This window comes from Pipistrellus kuhlii, unplaced genomic scaffold (genome assembly GCF_014108245.1).
Source record: "Pipistrellus kuhlii isolate mPipKuh1 unplaced genomic scaffold, mPipKuh1.p scaffold_m20_p_19, whole genome shotgun sequence".
NCBI classification, from domain to species: Eukaryota; Metazoa; Chordata; class Mammalia; order Chiroptera; family Vespertilionidae; genus Pipistrellus; species Pipistrellus kuhlii.
In genome coordinates, this window is record NW_023425504.1 from 6,187,429 (window position 1) to 6,193,428 (window position 6,000).

Sequence of the window (6,000 nt, forward strand, 5' to 3'; positions counted from 1 at the left end):
TGTGAGTCACCTAGGTCTAGATTATTGAAATGTCTCTGAAACCTAGTTATTCTATATGTTTTGCAGAAACCCAATAAGCAAAGTATTCTCTTCAGTAGATGAAAACCAAAGAAAATGATCTATGAGAAAAGTATGATTCACAGCCTTGATTATTACACTGGAGTGGATCAGCCTTACTAAATTCTCCCTTTTCTATTGAACAATCTCTTCTCTGCCTGCTGTAGAAATAATTTGTCAAGCAATATGGGTTGTCAAGCAGTACAGTCTTATAGAAAAAGAAAAATCAGCAAGATGATGAAGAGAAAATATTCTTCAAATAAATTCCTTCATCCAAAATGTATATTTTAATTATTTTTACATGAAGTTTATTTGGAATGTTTATGTCTCCAAAATCATTTAAATGGTCTTTCTCTCCCTCTCTCTTCTCCTCCACTCCCCTTCCTTCTCCCCTCCCCCTCCATCACATACTCATATACCAACACACAATATTTGTATACTTCTTTGGGATGGGGGCTAAATTTTTATATAATATAATATAATATAATATAATATAATATAATATAATATAATATAATATATGTAATATAATATAATATACAAACCTCTTAAGTGTATCAATTGATTTGTTTTGACAAATTCACACACCATGAAACCCAGACCCTTATCAACGTATAGAATATTTTATCACCATTGAAAGCTCCATAATATAAATATATCACAGTTTATTTACCTATTTTCTAGTTGACAACAGTTGGGCTGCTTCCAAATTTGAGCAGTGTTGAATAGAGCATGGTTTTGTGGAACTATATTCTCATTTCCCTTAGGTAAATGTCAAGGAGTGGAATTTCTGTGTCCTAGAGTTAATTTACACATCGCTGATCTCCCAGTATGTCCCTCAGACCAGGTTCCAGATGATTCCAACTCATTGTTTCATGAAAAAATTTATTTCATTGTAGAAAAAGCTTAGTGAAGTTTTAATTTTATTAGAATTTGGGAAATATGCACTTTAGTTCTAGCCCTCTCAGGTGCCTGATGACCCATAAGATAAGTCATTTCTCCTCTCTCAGTATTTTTCATTTGTAAAATGAGTATTTTGGAATCAATGATGTTTAAGGATATCTAAGTTATCCTAATGTAAGATTATATTGAGGGCTGATAAGGTCTGAATGTTTGTGTCTTGCACCCCAAATTCATATGCTGAAATCCTAACACACAATGTGATGTTATTAGGAGGCTAGGCCTTTAGGAAGCTCTGGTCATGAAGGTGAAGCCTTCATTTAACAGGGTTAATGTTTTATAAAAATACCCCACAGAGATCCATCATTTATTCTTCCATGTGAAAACACAACAAGAAGGCTGGACCCTGGAAGCAGTCCCCAGCATAACAGTACAGGTAGCTTGATCTCAGACTTCCAGCCTCCCAAACTAGGAGAAATAAATTTATGTTGTTTATAAGCCACCCAGCCTGTGGTTATTTGTTACAGAAGCCAGAATGGACAAGGACCTTTTAGGTAGCTTATGGCAGAAAGATATTTGAGTGAAATTATTCCCTCAAAACACTGTACCAAATAATTCCCAGTCCATTTACACTTTAATTTGTCCCTGGATCTAGAACTATTCCAGAACTATGTCATATTTGGACATCAAACTTTGAAAGTAAAACCTCTCATAAAAAAAACGGTAAAGATGGTGAAATATGCTATCCGTATTATCCAAGCTAAGAACCAAAAAGTAAACATTTTCCAAGAGTGATGACCTCATCTGCCACACTCAGCCATTCATTTATCACACATTTATTGGGTTCTTACTGAAGTCCACATCTTATATAGGCACCGAGAATATAATAATGAAATAAATATGCCCTTCAATCTGTAAAATAATATAGTCAAATGAGAAAGATAGGATGGCTACAGATAAATTACCTTATTGACCAGAATGCAATCTAATATTTACAAAGTGTTACAGAACCATATTTTGATAAATTAGCAACTCATAGCAAATACTAAGGTTTATGCCACCAATTAAGTAACTTGAGTCAGTTCAGTCCCTTGGGCTGTAGGGAAAACTCATCTGCCCCTTCTAACCTGGCATTACTATGGTAGCATAACACATAAAATATTTTAAATTTTCTCAGAACCAGGATTGTTCACACAGAATATAATAGAAATGCAGTGGGGAGCTGAAACCGGTTTGGCTCAGTGGATAGAGCATCGGCCTGCGGACTGAAGGGTCCTGGGTTTGATTCAGGTCAAGGGCATGTACCTGGGTTGCGGGCACATCCCCAGTAGAGGGTGTGCAAGAGGCAGCTGATCCATGATTCTCTCTCATCGATGTTTCTAACTCTTTATCCCTCTCTATTTCTCTGTAAAAAAATCAATAAAATATATTATAAAAAAAAAGAAATGCAGTGAGGAAATGTCCTATATCTAAAACTACCCTTTAGTGAGGTTTAAAGATTATCATTCTGAAATTCACTATTAAACATTTACATAGTAAAATTTTAACAGAGATATACAAATAAGCAAACATATATTCCCACAAATTGCCCTCTTTATTGCATCATCATTGCTCTTTACTTATGATACCAGAAGTAGTGTTTGTGAACCTTTATTTGTGCCATGGTATTAACTCAAATTTATCTACCAAGGTTCCTTTCAATTCCTGATGACTAGAGTTTACTCCTTCTCACCTCTTCTCTTCACATGAAGAAAGCTATAAGAATGGAGGTGAGAGCAATGTTACAATCGTAGGAATAGTCAGAAGCCTACTCTGATTGAGTTCTTTGTATTTTTATCTCGAAATAATTATAGATTCACAGAAGATGCAAAGATTACAAAGAAGTCCCTGTGCTCTTTACCTAGTTCCCCCAATGTTAACAACTTACACACAACTATTGTACAGTATTAAAACAAGGAAATTGATACCTGGTACAATTCACAGGCCATATTGAAATTCCATGAATTTTACAATACATTTAATGTGTGTTTACATAAGTGTGTGTGTGTGTGTGTGTGTGTGTGTGTGTGTGTGTAGTTTCATGCAAGATTATTACAGGTATAGGTACATGTAATTACCAATGGTCATGATATGAAACCTTTCATCACCACAAGATCCCTTGTTCTGTTCGCTATTTTGTTTTTGTGATTTTCCGTTTCTAAATTTTCTTCCATGACATAGCATTCCTAGCACTTTTGAAGTCAGACATAAAAGAAAACTGCATCCTACAAATTACAAGGTAGATTAGGAAATAACTATTTAACTATTGCAAATAATCTTTATAAAATTGAGTGGACATTTTAATTGGGGGTCATGCTGTATATACAGTATTCTTGTATACTTTTCTGCCTAATATTCAGCGGAAAGGTATATGGCTATTTGAATTTTTAAAATATATTTTAATGATTTTTTAGAGAAATAGGAAGAGAGGAGGAGAAAGAGAAACATTGATAGTTTCCCCCCAACCTTGACAGAGGAAAAACCCTGCAACTTTGGTATGTGCCCAGACCAGATTTCAAACCCAGTGACCCTTTAGTGCACAGAAGCCATTCAACCAACTGAGCGACACCAGACAGGGCTTGAATTTTATTTTTTAAAAGTTATATTTTATATTTTTAATTACAGTGTACATTCAATATTATTTTACATTTGTTTCAGGTGTATAGCATAGTGGTTAGATAATCTTATACTTTATAAAGTGTTCCTCCAGATATTTTCAGTACTCACATAACACAATATATAGTTATTACATTACCACTGACTATATTCCCTATGCTGTACTTTACATCATTGTGACTATTTTGTAACTACTAGCTAGTACTTCTTAATCCTTCACCTTTTTCACCACGACCCCTCTTTCCTCTGGCAGCCATTAGTCTGTTCCCTATATCAATGAGTCTGTTTCAATTTTTTTATTTCATTTATTTTGTTCTTTGATTCCAGATATAAGTGAGATTATATGATATTTGTCTTTCTCTGACTTACTTATTTCACTTAGTACAATATGCTGAAACAAATGGCAAGATTTCCTTCTTTTTATGTCCCAGTAATATTCCATTGTTTATGTACCACTTCTTCCTTATCCACTGGTCTATTGATGGGCTCTGGGTTGCTTCTATATTTTGGCTATTGTAAGTAATGATTCAATGAATATAGAGATGCATATATTCTTGCAAATTAATGTTTTGGCTTTCTTTTTATATATACCCTGAAGTAGAATTGCTGGGTTATAAAACAGTTACAGTTTTATTTTTTGAGGACTCTATACCATTTTCCATAGTGGCAGCAATACTCAGCATTTCCACCAACAATGTACAAATATTTCTTTTTCAAAGCATCCTCATCAATACTTGTTGTTTGTTGATTTATTAATGATAGCCATTCTAATATATGTGAGGTGATATTTCATTGTGGTTTTAATTTGCATTTCTCTGGCAATTAGTGTTGTTAAGATCTTTTCATCTGTCTATTGGCCATCTGCATGTACTCTTTGGAGAAGTGTCTACTCAGGTCCTCTGCTCATTTTATAATTAAATTGTTTGTTTGGCTGTTGAATTATATGAGTTCTTTATACATTTTGAATATTAACCCTTTATCAGATGTATCATTGGAAAATATATTCTCCCATTCAGTAGGCTATCTTTCCATTTTGTTGATGGTTTACTTTGATGTGTAAAAAAAAATAAGTTTTATGTATTTCCATTTGTTTATTTTTTCTTTTGCTTCCTTTGCTGGTGGAGGTATATCAGAAAATATAAATATATTTCTGAGAAATGTCTGAAATTTTACTGCCTATGTATTCTTCTAAGAGTTTTACCTTTTTGAGTCTTACATTTACATATTTAATCCATTTTGAGTTCATTCTTATATATTGTGTAAGAAGGTGATCTAGCTTGTTGATTTTTTTTTGCATGTATCTGTTCAATTTTCCCAACACCACATACTGTTCATTTATGGTCACATTCAATTCCCTTTCATTCTCCCTGTTCATAAAAGCTGGCACCCACTAATTTGCTTTCCATCTCTATAGTTTTATTTCAAAACTATTATATACAGTAGAACCCCCTTATCTGCATGGGATATGTTCCGAGATGCCCAGTGAATGTCTGAAACCTTGCATAGTATCTAACCTATATATACTATGGGTTTTTTTCCCTATAAAGACATGCTTATAATATTTAATTTATGAGTTAGGGAATTTCATGAGAAGATTCATTCTTACTGTAAATTTTAAGTGTACGATTGCTTTTTTTTTTTTTTTTTTCCCTAGCTAAGAACATTCACCTTTTCACTTAAAAGAAGCCTGAGTGAGGGGCCTGGGGTGGTTTGCAGGCTGGCCACGCCCCCCAGCGACCCAATTAGAGGCCCTGGTATCTGGAATATATTTACTTTCTATAATTGAAACTTTGTAGCCTGGAGCGGAGCCAATCCTCCTGCTGGCTCAGTGGGGGCAGCCATTTCTGTTTGGATTTGTTTTCCTTCTATAATTGAAACTTTGTAGCCTTGAGTGGAGGCTTAGGCCAGCAAAGGCAGGTGGAAATCTTGGTTGCTGAGGAAACGCCTCCGTTGCTGAGGAAACGCCTCCCTCCTTCTCTCTGTGGCTGTAGCCATCTTGGTTGGGTTTATTTGCATACTTGTTCTGATTGGCTGGTGGATGTGGTTTGTGGGTATGGCTTGTGGAGCGGAGTGATGGTTAATTTGCAGATTACTTTTTTATTAGGTAAGATATGTATTTAAAGTTGAAATTTCTAATGAAACTGTTCAGAGAAGCACTGGACTGCATCATGAGATAGTGAGGTGGCTATTATTGAAAGTGTTCAAAAAGAGAAAAAAAATTATTTGACACTGATATAATAATGAAAACTTAAAGGCTGGATAGAAGGTTCCAGGATGTAAATAGTGATATTTTCTAATGTTCTTTTCAAACTTGAAAAGGTTTGTGAATTATTAATAGTCCAAATTACTCTTATTCCCTAATTCAGTATAAGCTTATGTGGTTTTATA